The sequence below is a fragment of the Scyliorhinus torazame genome, chromosome 24, assembly GCF_047496885.1.
Source record: "Scyliorhinus torazame isolate Kashiwa2021f chromosome 24, sScyTor2.1, whole genome shotgun sequence".
Lineage (NCBI taxonomy): Eukaryota > Metazoa > Chordata > Chondrichthyes > Carcharhiniformes > Scyliorhinidae > Scyliorhinus > Scyliorhinus torazame.
In genome coordinates, this window is record NC_092730.1 from 48,904,815 (window position 1) to 48,922,093 (window position 17,279).

Sequence of the window (17,279 nt, forward strand, 5' to 3'; positions counted from 1 at the left end):
AATTCCGGTGCTGCATCTTAATGTATTTCGGCATTCTGATGATTATGTAGATCTGTACTCTGCATTTAGAGTGAATCGTATTTAATCGGGGTGGGTTTCAATCACACTTTGTAGCCATCTGGGATGGTCACTTACCACGAGGGAAAGAGAAACTCGCAAAGCCTTAAACGGACAAGGCAAGACTCAGCCAGTCACGGAGCTTGAGATGTATATTTGCAAGCAAGAAGTCCAGACGGTATCGAAACTCCGACCAATTAGTGTTTTGATGGGGCCGATTAGCATTTGATGGCCCATTTTCACGTAAACAAAGGACTGGTACTCCAGAGACCGTACAGTCCCAGACATTTCGGCGCCACTCCCTGTTCAGGGGAACCTAAAGCAATTCCGCTTGGCACACGTTCAGCCATCCAGGTCCCCGCCCACCTATTGGTTAGGAATCGAACAGCGTGATCAGGGATCACCCAATTAGTGGGGTCCAAACTGAAGGACCGCCCAAAAGAGCGCGAAAACCCCCAAGTATAAGATGAAGAGTTCGCCATGTGTTCGACCTCTTTGGGACCTGGCGCCCTGGCAACGACCATCTCCAATCGCAGCAACACCAGACGCAAGTCCAAGTTCAACGCTCGTTACCAGACGGATGAGCCTAGCTGAGCACCACTTACTTCTCCAGACTCGATAGATCCAGAGTCGGACAGCGGCCACTGTTCCTCTGACCAAAGCCGGGTGCCTTAAGTTAATTACAGGTGTAGTTAACTAGTAGTGTTTATATTGCATGACTAATTGTGTGTAAATAAAGTATCCTTGACTTTGAATGAACTGACTCGTGTTTGGCTCTTTGATCAATAGTCGGTTGAACCTTGTGGTGGTATCATTTGATACCTGGCGACTCTGAGCATTAGAACATAGATATCAAAAGAAAGGAGGGCAAACTAACTGATTGCCATAATTGGAACAGAGCCACAGAAAAAGACAGGGGAATAAAAGGCAACAGTCATTGGCGACACCTGACGGGAATTGACCCAAACGTGACCGTGTCACTCCAAGAGAACCCACAAAAGTGTTAAAATTAGAAATCCAAATTTTCAAAGTAAAAGAAACCACAAGCGAAACCAATATCGATCAAACCTCCAAAATTCAGGAGTGTGTAATCTGCATGCGTACTAACTAAGTGATATAAGGTAAACTCGATAGGTTTTCTTGCGTGAAACTCTCGGGAGTTGCGTAAACCGGAAAATAGCTTGAGCCTTACCCGTATTGGCATCACCGCTTTATTCCCCCTTGTTCCAAATTTCCGGTAGAGACAGAAGTAATTGTTGGGATTGCCATGAAGGCAATGGAATGCGCTATGCATCCACAGGCACCCGAGGGTGCAGCGAGCAACAGATCAGAACAGTGTCCCGTATGGGAAGAAGAGCTTAGGAGATACTTAAAGGGGAAAGGATGGCCCCAATGGTCGGAAATTTGCGCAAATGAGGCAAGTGTTCCTGGCAGCATAGGACAGACTTGGTGGGACAGCCTGACAGAGATCCACAAGAAAAGTTTAAGTAAGGTTCGTAAGCCAATGGCAATCGTGTCCTGTCTGGCAATTGCGTGTCACGGAGGAGGTCATGAGGGCACTCCGTAAGCCGCTTGAGGAGAAGGAGAGATGTAGATAGGGAGATATTAGTGCAAGCGAGAGATTAAATGTGCAGCTGCGGTACCAGCTAGCGGCGAAGGACAAGGAGATGGATGATGTCAAGAAGACACACCAATCCTGTCTCGCCCACCGTAGCAGCTTCCAAATTCACTATGATAAGGCCTACCAGGACACGCAACGTGATGTGATGGCAAGAGAAGAAACAGCGAACCAGTTAGAACAATTGAGGAAACAGTGCTGTGATTTGTAGGCAGCCCTCCGAGCACTCCATAGTTCCACCACGGGACAGAGGCAGAGTTTGGTGGGTCATGCCAAGTGCAGGCAGCAAATTGCAAAATTGCAATCCCTGCTATCTGTTCAAAATGGGTTCAGAGACACCTTTGGCCCACAGCTAGATGAGGAAGACGGCCCTGATTGGCAGGAACTCAGTGAAACGGCCCAACGGTACATGAGTGAGATCGAAAATCAAAATAGAGCCCCCCCTATCGCCCCCCCCCAGGCTCCGAAAAAAAAGCACCCGCACCACCGACTGCACAGGCAGCACCCAACACAATGAACCACATCACCATGCAGCGCAGGGTCAGCACGGAAGACCAACCCGATTTTCTTTATACAACCCCATTAACCATCACCCAGTTAAGAGATGCCGACGATAATATTGAGACTTTCCACCGCACATCAGACATACACCACCTTTTCGAGCTAGTGAAGCAACAGACACTAATGTACAGTTTAGATGAGAAGGAGGAGGTAACGCTCATAGTTATGTGCCTCGACCCGTCATTGAGTTCAGCCCTTCCCAACTCACAAACGGTAGGAGGTGGTTGCCTCCAAGGCATGAAAAGAGCCATTTTAGACGCCATTGACTATAATAGAGGAGATGCGTAGAAGGACTCAACCGGCGCAGACAGAAAAAGGGAGAGCATACAACAGCTTTTGCTGAACACCTTTGGATTCACTTTACTGCTGTATTTGGTGAGTTAGCCCGCGCCCGTTTATCAGCAGACGATACGGTCAAATGGACCCATACACTAGTATCCCATGCCACAGAAGCAGGACAGAAGATGTGCCAGTTACGACTCCTCAGACCCGGCACACAATGAAGTGTGGGGTCGGAAACGCTGATCGAGAGCTTGGGAACAATCTGTACAGAGAACGACAGAGCAGGAGAGAGTGGGCGCCACAATGAACCCAGTAAGGGCACACCAAGACCCCGCATGGGTAAATTAAGGTAGAAGAAGCGCGCAGCATGCTAAAGCATAGGAATGTTATAATTGTGGACACGAAGGACATTATGCCCGAGAATGCAATACCGCCCGAAGCAGCAAAGGAATAAGCATCCCCCCTCCCCCCCCCCCCCCCCCCGCCCAGAAACAATGCCAGACCCATCCACAGTGTTAGCACCCGACCAGATAATTCGGCCATGAATGGCACCGACTGACGGTCTTCGCGCTCCGCAACCTGGGTCCATGATACACTTTAGGATAACTCCGGAAGACCGGTAGTTGCATGCACCGTCCGGGGACGCCCCGTAGAGTTCCTTTGGGATACAGGAGGGTCCTGAACCACGGCAAACTCCTCCACCATGGACCAAAGAGAGATATGGCCCACTACGGACACCATTACCCTTCATCGCTTTACAGGTCAACTCCAGCACGGACACATCACAGCCCCTGTGGATGTAAAGATTGGCAATATTAAAACAAAACACTTGGTCATTTTTGTAGATTTACCCCAGACAGCAGAACACATCCTCGGCATAGATTTCATGAGTGCACCAACCTTTCATTGGACCCAGTCAACAGATGTATATGGGAAATGGCTAGAGCAGCGCGTGCCCCGCCAGGCTCACAGTAGTAGATTATGCCCATTGACTCAGCTCATTAGGAGAGTACTGGTTTGATGCACAAACCATTACCACAGGCAAAGCGGTTAGAGAGATCTTTAAGAGACATAAAGCAGCGTTTGCCCAGCACAAGCACGACTGCGGCAAATTCCCAAGAGTGGTTAACATTACAGGTCCCAATCCTCAGCCCCAGAAACAGTATGGCTTCCCCCAGCAAGCCGAGGGAGAGATAGTCAAGGTAATTGCTTATTAAAGCTTATTAAATCAAGGAGTGATTCGACCAGTAGCATCGACGAACAATGCCCCGATTTGGCCAGTAAGAAAACCAGACGGTTCATAGCGACTGACCATCGACTACAGGGAATTGAACAAAGTGACTCCCCTAGCAGCCCCAACTGTTGCCACGAGCTCCGAGACCATGTTAAAACAGGGACTCCAGTCGAAAGTTTTCACGGTATTGGACATTAGCAATGGTTTTTGGTCCATACCAGTGGACAAATGTTGCCAGTATAAATTTGCGTTCACGTTCCAAGGACAGCAGTACACGTGGACGTGCCTTCCACAACTTCTCCTCCATTTTTCACAGACAATTGGCGAATGGCTTATCTAAATTTTCCCGCCCTGAATGCCTTGTTCAGTATGTGGATGACTTGCTCCGACAGACGGACACCAAGGAAACGCACATCTTGCTTCTTTCAGAATTATTAGGACTACTCACCACAATTGAATGCAAAATTAACCCCATGAAAGCCCATGGAAATTTCACAAATGTAGGTACGGTCATCACGCATGGGAAGAGTAAAATAGAATACAAACGCATAGATTCCATTCGAAATTTGCCTTTGCCCCAGAATGTTACAGCACTCCGGTCATTTTTAGGAGTGGTTGGATCTTGTAGAAACCCCATAGACGGATTCGCCGCAAAAGCAGCCCCACTTTCCGAGCTCAGAAAGAAACAGGCCCCATGGAAATGGCTTCCACAGCACACGGATGCCATGAATGTTTTAAATCGCGCCCTGAGCACAATCCCCGCCTTGCAAGCCCCAGATCCACACTCCCCATATGCGATAGAGGTAGCGACCACCGACCGAACCCTTTCGGTCGTACTCCTGCAGGAAAGGCACGATCGTTTCGGACCCATATCCTATGCCTCGCGTGTTTTAGATGCAGTCGAGCAGGGATTTTCAGCCTGCGAAAGCTGTTAGCAGTTTTCTGGGCAGTACAGTGCTTCTCGTACATAACCGGGCTCAACCCAGTAACCATTTTGACCGAGCATACCCCGACACAGCTTTTACTGGACGCAGACTAAAAGACGGCACAGTAAGCGACATTCAAACAGCACGATGGATCCTACTCGTACAAGGAAGCGACATTACGGTAAAACGGACAAAAACGCACATGTTTCTGGCCGACCATTTGCACGATGCAGGAACCCCACGTGAGTGCGAGATCATAGCCCCCAAGCACAGTACAGGCCCCTTTGTTCCCAAGTCGGTACCAAAAAAGACAGGCATCCGACGATAGACGAACACAGACAAAGCATTGAGAATCTATGTAGATGGCTCCTCCACAGTCCTTGGTGGAAAAAGGATCACAGGATGTGGTATTTATGTCGAGGATGCGCAGGGACGCGCTTCAGAAGAAATTGCTTTAAAGTTGCCTGGACACTTAGGTTCGCAGGCAGCCGAGTTAGCAGCCATCGCTTACATTGTCCAGCACCCCGATTCGTTCCCGACCCCAGCAGACATATATTCAGACAGTTTGCATGTCTGCAACAGCCTAACAGAATTCCTATCCCTGTGGGAGTCTAAAGGATTAATTTCCGCCAACGGAAAACCTCTACCCTCAGCCCCATTGATCAAATATATCCTTCAGAATGCGAGAGGCAGAAAATATGGTGCGGTAAAAGTAAGAAGTCACCATCGTTCCTCCCCACCCGGCAACATGAAAGCTGATGCCCAAGCGAAGGCAGGCTCACGACATGGCCACTTTTGGCAACCCCCCGAGAGTGCCCCAGTACACGCAGTTCAGGTCTCACAGACCAACATCCAAGACTTAACCCAGGCCCAGAAGGAAGACGAGACATTGAAGGGAATTTTAAAAGGAAACTTCTCAGCTCCATGCGAAAATGTTAGGAATTCTTTAACGATCCATGATGGAATCGTTTTAAAAGATGGCATTTATGTAGTCCCCACCCAGGACAGGAACCAAATATTTTGTTATTTCCATGACGGATATGGACACCAAGGAATTGAATCCACCCTTGCCCACCTCAGACCTCTCTGCTGGTGGCCTGATTTTAAAACCGACGTATCCCATTACGTTGAAAATTGCTTGATTTATGCACAGAACAGCCCGGATAGATATGCGAAAAAAGCCCAGCTACGACACACCCGCCCTGTGAATGGCCCGTGGACAAACCTTCAGCTAGATTATATTGGTTCCCTCCACCCCCCACCCTGCAGAAATGGATACAAATATGTGTTGGTTGTAAGCGATACATTTACGAAATGTGTCGAAAATTTCCCCTCGAGAACAAATACAGCCAAGCCCATGGCAAATATCCTAACCAAGCAAATTGGCACCAGATGGGGACTCCCCTGTAGTACTGTGTCGGACCAAGGTTCGTACTTTACAGGCAGGGTTATGAAAAACGTTATGCCCATTTTTGGTATAAAGCAAAAGTTCCACATTGCCTATCACCCGCAGTCCAGCGGCATTGTGGAACACATGAATCGAACACTAAAGGCAACACTTAAGAAAACGGTGCAGCAGCACAACACGCCATGGCACACAGTTCTCCCATTCGCACTGATGTTTGTTCGGAACACAGTGTCGAGTTCAACAGGATATACCCTGAGAAAATCGCACGTCCACATATACTCTCATAACCGGACGACCCATGAAGTGTACCGAGTATTTATTTGGACTTGATTTGGCCAGCCCCGCAGTCCCCACCCTGACCCATGAGAAAGCAGTCCAGCACATGGTAGAAAATATTAAAGCAGCACAAGTCGCTGCAGCTGTTCGACTAGGTGCAAAATGAAAGCAGAGTAAAGCCTGCTTTGATAAGACGGTACACCCGACAGAGTATACAGTCGGACAGCAAGTAATGGTCACCTTATACAACCACAGCTCATTCCTCTCCCCTAAATTTGCAAGTCCCTATTCAACCTCGGAGAAAGTAAGCCCCCCAGTTTATGAAATCACGTATCCGAACGGAAAATCAGGATGGTTCCATGCAAATCAGCTTAAGGTTTATGGAACCCAGTGCAGCCACTCGCACCACCTCTCGTCGGCGATGGCAGACAATGAAGACCCGCCCACTGACAACCCAATCCCCCCTCCCCCAGCAGCAGCAGCACGTCCACACACACAACCTTGACCCGGCGCCTAGAATCAAATTTCACCCTGACGCTTGCTTCTGCTGACAGCGACAGCACAACTGAAGCCCATGAGAAAACCGAACAATGGACACACAGGCCAGACCCCAGTCTTTGCAGCCCCAGAGACACCGATCAGGATACATTCAGCCCCTTCGTGACGATTTATTTGCCCACACCGGAAACTGACACACCACCCGCCGATAGGGACAACCCCCTTGCCCAGACCGCCATATGGAACATGAAACACTGGCAAAGCGATCATTCCTGTCGTCTGACACGGAATGATGGAATGGACCCCACATCGGCAAACGCGGTGTTAGCACGGAAACTCTACACGCGAGTTTGGCACCTGGGAGATGCTGATGACTCCATGTCTGCCTCCCACCATGGTAACCCCTTTGAAACCCTTTTCAGAATGGAACCTTGAGGTGTCCAGATGATGGGAGACAGGAACCGATTGAGATTTACGGTGTCCTATACTCTGATGGAACCCGCCCGCTTTTGTTCTTTACTTTGTTTTTAAATGTTGTATATTCTCTCTTGTACGATTTTGTGTCAGCCTCACGAATACTTTCCTGATACAGTAATAACTGCTCTTCTGACGCCACATGGCAGTTAAGAAAACAAATTTCCAAATTCGTACCGCTCTTGGAAGGTCACCCAGGCAGTGGAATAACGGCATTCATCGCCGCCCTGCCTGAGGACCCCTTATACATTTGGTCAGCCAAGATCGGGGAGTGGTGTAAAGGCACTGGTCACCACCCTACCCGGGGATTCCACCCATTCTTGCCCTGCCGCGGATCATACGCACTCCATTCGGAGAATTATTTTCGAATCTCTTTGCTGTTCTTTTTCATTCCTGTGGTTTAAAGAATGCATTTTGCCACAACTTTGCCCCTTTCAGGCAATCCTTCGGTTGTTATCCCCCACCTACTATTTACATGTCAGAATCACTTCGTTGGAAAAACGAGTTTGCAAAGGACGGAGAAATTGTTCGTCCACTCAGCCCATCAAACACCAGCTGCGAGACTGCTCGCACTGTGACAGAATTTGTTTTTCGGATGTCTTGTCTCCGCAAATAGTTGGTATACAAATAAAATGAGGGAGTCACATATGGTGACGATTCTAACGGGAAATTGACGTTAAGGAGAAACAGACAGACAAACGAGATGTTAAGCAACAAGATAATAACAGACATTTTTCTTGCTCCCCGAAGAAGATACGAAGATACCTACAGACGGAGAAAAGTCTGAACAAGATGAAGACGACCCTGATGATCTGCATCATGACCGTAGCTGGAACAATACAGTTGCGCGAGTTACCTACCTCTACCTCCCTCACCACAAAGGCCCCGAACACGACTACCCAACACAACAACCCCAGCCTGGACACGACATCACACATAGACCCAGCCACCGATACCCCCACATGGTGTGAGAATCTGATTAAATGGTACTCCCTGTCAAAAACAGTAGAAGCCTTACTAGTGATAGCCATATTCTGCAGAGTCACCCAGACAATCAGATTGCGGAAATGGAGAAGGAGAGCCTCCCGCCCTCCAGTATACACAGTTAGAGTCCCTATCCTCGGACTCCAGCAAACCCCACACTCTTTCTGAACTTTTTTATTTCATAAATTCCGCAGTTGTTGCTTCGTTAATAAAGTTAATTTTCTGTATATGAATGTTAGTGATATGAAGAAATGTGATACTGCTATTGGATTTTTGTGCTGCAAGATAAGTTCTTTGATTGTTAAATAGCAGCATGAGGGTAGTTTACTGAGACACAGTTAGAGGTTCTCCTTTTATATTATTTATAAGGAGAATGGAATATAGGATTGAATGTTAAAAGGCCCCTTAGGAATATTTAGGTACGTGTTGTATCAGGGAGATTTAGGTAAATGCTTTCGACCCGTGGCACAGAGTAGGGTAGAACCTGTCCTTAATTGAGGGTACCCGGCATTTCAGAGATCAGGAGAAGACCCAGTATTGTGATCCTTCACGCTTCGCGATGAGGATCAAGAGGACGGAGTGTAGCCATCTGGAATGGCCACTTACAACTAGGGACAGAGAAACGCGCAAAGCCTAGCGGGTAAAACGGACAAGGCAAAGCTCAGGCAGGCTCAGAGCCTGAGATGTATATTTGCAAGCAAGAAATCCAGACGTTATCGAAACTCCGACCAATTAGCATTTTGATGCGGCCGATTAGCATTTGATGGCCCATCTTCACCAAAACAAAGGACTGGTACTCGAGCGACCGGTACAGTCCCAGACATTTCAGCGCCACTCCCTGTTCAGGGGAAGCGTAAGCAACCGGGTCAGTGACCGCTTGGAACACGGCCAGCCATCCAGGTCCTCGCCAACTTATTGGTTAGGAATTGAACACAGTGATCAGGGATCACCCAATTAGTGGGGCCCAAACTGAAGGACCGCCAAAAGAACACGAAGCCCCCCCCCCCAAGTATAAGTAGAAGAGTTTGCCAGATATTCGTCCTCTCTTGGACCTGGCGCCCCGGCCACGACCATTTCCAAGTGCAGTAACACCAGAAGTAAGTGCAAGTTTAACGCTCGCTACCAGACGGATGAGCCGAGCTGAGCAGCACTTATTTCTCCAGACTCGAGTGTTCCAGAATCGGACAGCAGCCACTGTTCCTCTGACCTAAACCGGGTGCCTGAAGTTAAGTACAGGTTGTCTTAGTCGATAGGTGTAGTTAACTAGCAGTGTTTATGTTGCATGACTAATTGTGTGTAAATAAAGTACCCTTGACCTTGAACTAACTAACTGGTGTTTGGCTCTTTGATCAATAGCCGGTTGAACCTTGTGGTGGTATCATTTGATACCTGGCGACTCTGAGCATTAGAACATAGATATCAAAAGAAAGGTGGGCAAACTTATTGATTGCCATAATTGGAACAGCGTCACAGAAAAGACAGGAAAAGAAAAGGCAACATCTTTCCTTCAGTTTTCAATCAGGTCAAAACACATTGATACACAAAGCAGCTCAACACAAACAGATTGAGAGATAACAGAAATAAATACACAATTATTCTATTATTCAACGCACTATCATGCTCCTACACATAAAATTCAAATGCAAACGTCGCAATAGTAATCATAAATATTGTTTTATTTAGAGCTTGATATTATCCAATACCTGCAACAGCTACGTTGAAGATGCCATCGGAGTGCGTTCTTCAGCGGGAGGAACTCGAAGATTTTATATTCTTCTGTCATTTGTCGCATCCATTCTGCAATTTAGATTTGCGGAGATATGAAAAAGGAATATGTGAATTCCTCGGCTAGAACGAAATAAACTGATATGTGCCAGTAGAATACAGGCTGGAAATGCAATGAATAGTAGACGCAGAGGCAGTCAGTAAAGATGTGCGGGGTTACACAACAGCCTCACATTGCAGGACCAGTGGGAAATTGGTGTACTTTGCAGATGGTGATAAACGATAGACCTTGGAGGAGCAAAGGGATTGGAGACCCTTGTTTCGGAGTCATTCACCGTCAGTGGAAATATCCGATTACTAGTTTCTCGTTCGCAACTTCCAGGCTGTCATATCAGAGGCGACATTCATTCCTCCAGTCCATTGTCTGGGCAAATCTCTCCAATGAGCTGCTGTAATTAATTGAAACATCGATTCCCTAGCGGGCAGAGTGGGGCTATTCGGTCCATTAAGTGGTGACCGACCCTCCGAACGAGCATCATACCGTTCCCGTACCAGCCTCCCCGAACAGGCGCCGGAATGTGGCCACTAGGGGTTTTTCACAGTAACTTCATTTGAAGCCTACTTGTGACAATCAGCGATTTTCATATTTCATATTTCATTTCATACCCTGTCCATGCCCTGCCCATAACTCCACCTAATGTCTGGAAAGTAAAGGCCTAGTAAACATGGCCCATCCAACTAAGCTGCAGATGGTTGAAGTGTGGAAGGTAGCCGGTGCAGTCCCACTGCCTGCTCGCTCCTCGTTCTATTCATCCATTAGCCTTTGATTTGAACAATAAAATGATATCCAGACATTTTGCTCATTTGTCGGCGAGATCAGCGGTCATTAAGAACGGCAGAGAAGTCTTGCCGTTCGACACATTTTCACGAAAGTTCCTTTGACATTTTTGTGTTTTACACCACCTCACAGCTTTCCATGTAAGGCATAACTTATGACAACGAAATTTGCGTGAATTTGTAAATTGCATGAGCAAAGGAAGACACGTTGTCATCAGGATTCGAACCTCCGCGGGGAAAGCCCAATGGATTTCGAGCCCATCGCCTGAACCGGCATAGTGGGGAGCACCGCCGTGTTCCCGGTGGTTAACCAGCGTTCGATTACCGGCCATTGTTGCGCCGATTTATTTAGAAATTTATGCGAGCTGGTCAATTTCAAAATAAGAGAACAAAAAGATCTAACAAATGACAGGCAAAAATAAATTTGAAGCTTTGTTACCATCGATTTTCACAATTCTGGTGCCCGGTGAAGTTAATATGAACGTGACTGAGGTTGTGAAACTATCCTGACAAATAAGAAAATTCAGAGCGAAAGCAGAATGAGAAAAAGGAAGGTTCTTCTGTCATGACACAGACATTTAATCCGAATACATTGAATGAACAAGAACTTCAAATTGATACTTAGACTGACATCGTGTTCTGCAAACAGATTGCTCCAAACGGAGTAAAGATTTCTGATCATAGCCCCTGCGAGTAGGATTCGAACCTACGCAGGGAAACCCCATTGGATTTCGAGTCCAACGCCTTAACCACTCGGCCATTGCAGCTGACCGCTCGCTTGTCGAAAGCATTGTAAAATGCACTCCAGGTATTCCAGTAATGCAATGAACGGTGTCCCAGTCTTTATCTGGGAAGGGTAGAATTAACATGGAAAAAGACCATGAGATTTGGGGCAACGCCTTGAGCTGCACGAAAATCTCACCTTCCATAACGCACTGTTCTACTTTTGTGTCACAATATCAGTTGCAAAGGAAATATGCGATAAATTCATGTTTTTTGAATGGACCAATACATAACTTCCCAGTCTCGGTCAAAATTAAAGTAATGGAATCGAAGAATCTTACAACACAGAAAGAGACCTGCGCAGACCGAGTGGTCACGTGATGACTGGGTTATCAGGAAGTTCCACCAGATTTCTGTGTGAAGTGACCGCAGCAGGTCTACCACATGGACTCAACGTTAAATTCCTCGACGTCAGACGCCGTTTCCATCCGCTGCAAAGAGGAAGCTGATGTTTTCACCCTGTCAATAATCACTGTCAATATTTCCATTTCAGTTCTGTTTTTGATGATACCCTTTTTCCCAGATCACAGAAAATACACGGAAAGCTCCAGCTGCCGGACATGGTCATTTTCGATGTCGCAAAAGTCCTTCACATTGCTAGCCGTGAAGATTCATGGAGCATCATCCTCAAATTTAGCTGCTCACGGGCATGTGTCACATCCTCTGCCTGTTCGGCATTCACATAGAGTCAGTGATCCTCACCAAGTGAATCAACACAAACCCGGCTCAATAAGAACTGCAGACAAACAAAGGGTGCGTCATAGCACCAATTTTCTTTTCCATTTTCCTCACTGCAATATTGTACCTGTCACCCAGCAACTTCCCGACAGGCCTGGAGATAATCAAAGGAACGACAGGAAATTGTTCAAACTACAATCGTTTTCATTAGAAAGTCAAACACTATCTTCAGACATTGAGCTCCAGGCTGGAGGCAAAGTTTGTGTGGGTGTTCAATCAGAATCTCAGAATCAAGCAGATTCAGCACGGCTTTATGAAGGGAACGTCATGGACGACAGATTAATTGGAATTCTTTGCGGCGTTAATCACCAGGATAAATAAAGGAGACCCAAAAGGTGTAATATACTTGGATATCCAATAACGCGTTCGACAAGATGCCACACATAAGTTAACTTAATGAGATAAGAGACCATGGTTTTCTGGCTAATATATTCGGACGGTCTCCTTGGATTTTATTTTGTATATTGTCACGTTCTCCAAGGTACAGTGATATGTATTCTTCTGCGAGCAGCTCAACAGATCATTAAGTACATGAAAAGGAAAGGAAATAAAAGAAAATACATAATAGGGCAACACATGTTACACAATGTAACTCCATAACACCGGCATCGGGTGAAGCATACAGGGGTGTAGTGTTCATGTGGTCAGTCCATAAGAGGATCGTTTAGGAGTCCGCTAACAGCGGAGAAGAAGCTGTTCATGCGTTATCTCAAACTTCGGTATCTCCTGCCCATTGGAAGAAGTTGGAACAGTGAGTAAGCCGGGTGGGAGGCGTCTTTGATTGTGCTGCCCGCTTTCCCCAGGCAGCAGAAGGTGTAGATGGAGTCAATGGAGGGGAGGCAGGTTCGCGTGATGGACTGGGCGGTGTTTACGACTCTCTGAATTTTCTTGCGGTCATGACCGAGCAGTTGCCATAACAGGCTGTGATGCAGCCAGATAGATTGCTTTCAATGGTGCATCTGTAAAAGTGGGTAAGAGATAATGTGGACATGCCGAATTTCCTTAGTTCCCTGAGGACTGGATAATATCCCAAACTTGTATCCTGCTATTGTCACCTTGCTCCACCACCTTGTTCTCTTCACAAAACATCAGGAATCTCAGACCAAATCTTCAGACATTTGATTCTCTCTTCAACCAACATCTTGTCCCTGATTAAGTCCACCTTGGGAAGAGGGGCTTGACATTCCGAGATCCCCTGCAGACAGCCGGCTGCTGTTGATGGATCAAAAGAGGCCTAACCCCTGAAAGAAAGCCTCTCTCACAGTCCTGTGAGCATGTCTCCATTAGACGGCGCAGTCACAACCTGCAGAATACCTAACGGCACAGAGGTCCCACTTTCGATCCCGGCCCTGGGTCACTGTCCGTGTGGAGTTTGCATATTCGCCCCGTATTTGTGTGCGTTTCATCCCCACAACCCAAAGATGTGCAGGGCAGGTGGATTGCCCCTTAATTGGAAAAATGAATTGGGTACTCTAAATTTATATTGAAACAAAACACTGAATAGATCCTCTGGGAGCTGGACTCAAATCAAATGGGGAATATCCGATGAATTTCTGGTCGAAAGATTTAACAACTGGATAACGTCAGCTGATATCAGCAATTGTGTTAAAATCCCTGTTGATATTCCACAGGAAAGGGAAGGAGAATTTGCAAAAGACAGATATCCCGCTGTTATGGAGGAAGTTCTCATTCTTACACATGGTCAAAGGGAATAAGGCTCGGCTGAGATTTGAATTTAGATTTTTCTTTAGGGAACAGACACTTTAACGTACTAAACTATAGTGTGTGAGTATGTTGAGCTAATCACAAGGGAATGCTGGAAATAATTTACGGATCTGTAGTATCTGTGAAAAGAGAAATAGTTACCATTTCAGATCCTGACCTTTCATTGGAACGACCTGTTCCTCTCTCCACAGAAGCTGCCGGATCAGCTGAATATTTGCAGCATTTTCTGTCTTTGTTTCGGGTTTGCAGCATCCACAGTATTTTGGTTTTGGGCCTAAGGACAATGAGTTGTCCTTCCTGCTCTGAGGGTTATTGCAGGTCTCTCTGGATGTGATTATCGCTGATTATCCATCTCTGGGATCTTTATGAATCATTGAACGATTTATCGTGAGCTAGTCCCATTTACTGCATTCAGGAGCAGCATTCCCTATCAGTGAGCAGGTCACACACGTTGCAGCCGCCTGCTGCCTGTGACCAGCAACAAAAGCAATTGCAGAGACAGACTTAGATTATCATCATGGGACAAATAACAAAAATAATAATCGCTTATTATCACAAGTCGGATTCATTGAAGTTACTGTGAAGTCGACACATTCCGGCACCTGTTCGGGGAGGCCAGAATGGGAATTGAATCCGCGCTGCTGACTTTGTTTTGCAGAACAAGCCAGCTGTTTCGACTACTGTGCTAACCCGGTCCCTCAATACAAAGCCCGAGAGACAGGATCAGAGGGAAGGTTGTTTTTCTGCAGTGTGGACTTCACTCCAGAACAATGAGAAAAGCAGAACATGAGAGTTGAATGTGGTAAAGAGACGTTTCTTCACACAAAAGGTAACGGAAATTAGGAACTCGCGCCGAACAAGCCAGTGAGACTCAGAGTCAATAATATAGTTTTGAATATTTCACATATTTTTAACCAGCTCTGGTCTGATTGTTTCTGAAATCCTGTAAGGGAGCTGGAGTGAAGATGCAGCCGAGCCCTAATTCAATTTAAATAAAGCGTGGAACAGTCTCGAGGGGCTGAATGGCCAGCACAGTTTGTTTGTTCCTGGGAATACAACAGAATATCAAGAGAAACAGTTGAAAACACACATTGCATTTCATTTACAGAGTCATAGAACCATACAGCACAGAAAAGGCCCTTCGGCCCATCACGTCTGTGCTGCTCAAAAACAACCACCTAACCATTCTCATCCCATTTTCCAGAACTTGGCCCAAAGCATTGTGTGCCCTGGGATGGCAAGTGCACATCTAAATACTTCAATATTATGAGGGTCTTTGCTCTACCATCCTTTCAGGCAGCGGAAAAACATGTTTTCACAATAAAATATTTCACAACAAACACTGCAATCAGAATCTGAAAAGGGAGAGAGGTCATCTGGCAGGAATGATCAAGGAAAACCCAAAAGCTTTCTATAGGTATGTCAGGAATAAGTGAATGACTAGGGAAAGAGTAGGACCAGTCAAGGACAGGGATGGGAAATTGTGTGTGGAGTCTGAAGAGATAGGCGAGATACTAAATGAATATTTTTCGTCAGTATTCACTCAGGAAAAAGATAATGTTGTGGAGGAGAATGCTGAGCCCCAGGCTAATAGAATAGATGGCATTGAGGTACGTAGGGAAGAGGTGTTGGCAATTCTGGACAGGCTGAAAATAGATAAGTCCCCGGGACCTGATGGGATTTATCCTAGGATTCTCTGGGAGGCCAGGGAAGAGATTGCTGGACCTTTGGCTTTGATTTTTATGTCATCATTGGCTACAGGAATAGTGCCAGAGGACTGGAGGACAGCAAATGTGGTCCCTTTGTTCAAAAAGGGGAGCAGAGACAACCCCGGCAACAATAGACCGGTGAGCCTCACGTCTGTAGTGGGTAAAGTCTTGGAGGGGATTATAAGAGACAAGATTTATAATCATCTAGATAGGAATAATATGATCAGGGATAGTCAGCATGGCTTTGTGAAGGGTAGGTCATGTCTCACAAACCTTATTGAGTTCTTTGAGAAGGTGACTGAACAGGTAGACGAGGGTAGAGCAGTTGATGTGGTGTATATGGATTTCAGCAAAGCGTTTGATAAGGTTCCCCACGGTAGGCTATTGCAAAAAATACGGAGGCTGGGGATTGAGGGTGATTGAGAGATGTGGATCAGAAATTGGCGAGCTGAAAGAAGACAGAGGGTGGTGGTTGATGGGATATGTTCGGAATGGAGTACAGTCACAAGTGGAGTACCACAAGGATCTGTTCTGGGGCCGTTGCTGTTTGTCATTTTTATCAATGACCTAGAGGAAGGCGCAGCAGGGTGGGTGAGTAAATTTGCAGACGATACTAAAGTCGGTGGTGTTGTCGATAGTGTGGAAGGATGTAGCAGGATACAGAGGGGTATAGATAAGCTGCAGAGCTGGGCTGAGAGGTGGCAAATGGAGTTTAATGTAGAGAAGTGTGAGGTGATTCACTTTGGAAGGAATAACAGGAATGCGGAATATTTGGCTAATGGTAAAGTTCTTGAAAGTGTGGATGAGCAGAGGGATCTAGGTGTCCATGTACATAGATCCCTGAAAGTTGCCACCCAGGTTGATAGGGTTGTGAAGAAGGCCTATGGAGTGTTGGCCTTTATTGGTAGAGGGATTGAGTTCCGGAGTCGGGAGGTCATGGTGCAGCTGTACAGAACTCTGGTACGGCCGCATTTGGAGTATTGCGTACAGTTCTGGTCACCGCATTATAGAAAGGACGTGGAGGCTTTGGAGCGGGTGCAGAGGAGATTTACCAGGATGTTGCCTGGTATGGAGGGAAAATCTTATGAGGAAAGGCCGATGGACTTGAGGTTGTTTTCGTTGGAGAGAAGCAGGTTAAGAGGAGACTTAATAGAGGCATACAAAATGATCAGGGGGTTGGATAGGGTGGACAGTGAGAGCCTTCTCCCGCGGATGGATATGGCTGGCACGAGGGGACATAACTTTAAACTGAGGGGTAATAGATATAGGACAGAGGTCAGAGGTAGGTTCTTTACGCAAAGAGTAGTGAGGCCGTGGAACGCCCTACCTGCTACAGTAGTGAACTCGCCAACATTGAGGGCATTTAAAAGTTTATTGGATAAACATATGGATGATAATGGCATAGTGTAGGTTAGATGGTTTTTGTTTCGGTGCAACATCGTGG

At 46.6% G+C, this 17,279-nt stretch overlaps 1 non-coding gene across 1 annotated transcript; it reads right to left on the reverse strand.

The window, feature by feature from the left end:
* Positions 1-11,562: 11,562 nt before the first annotated feature.
* Positions 11,563-11,647, reverse strand: trnas-cga (transfer RNA serine (anticodon CGA)). Its single transcript has one exon. It is a non-coding gene; the product is annotated as a tRNA-Ser (tRNA).
* Positions 11,648-17,279: the final 5,632 nt, after the last annotated feature.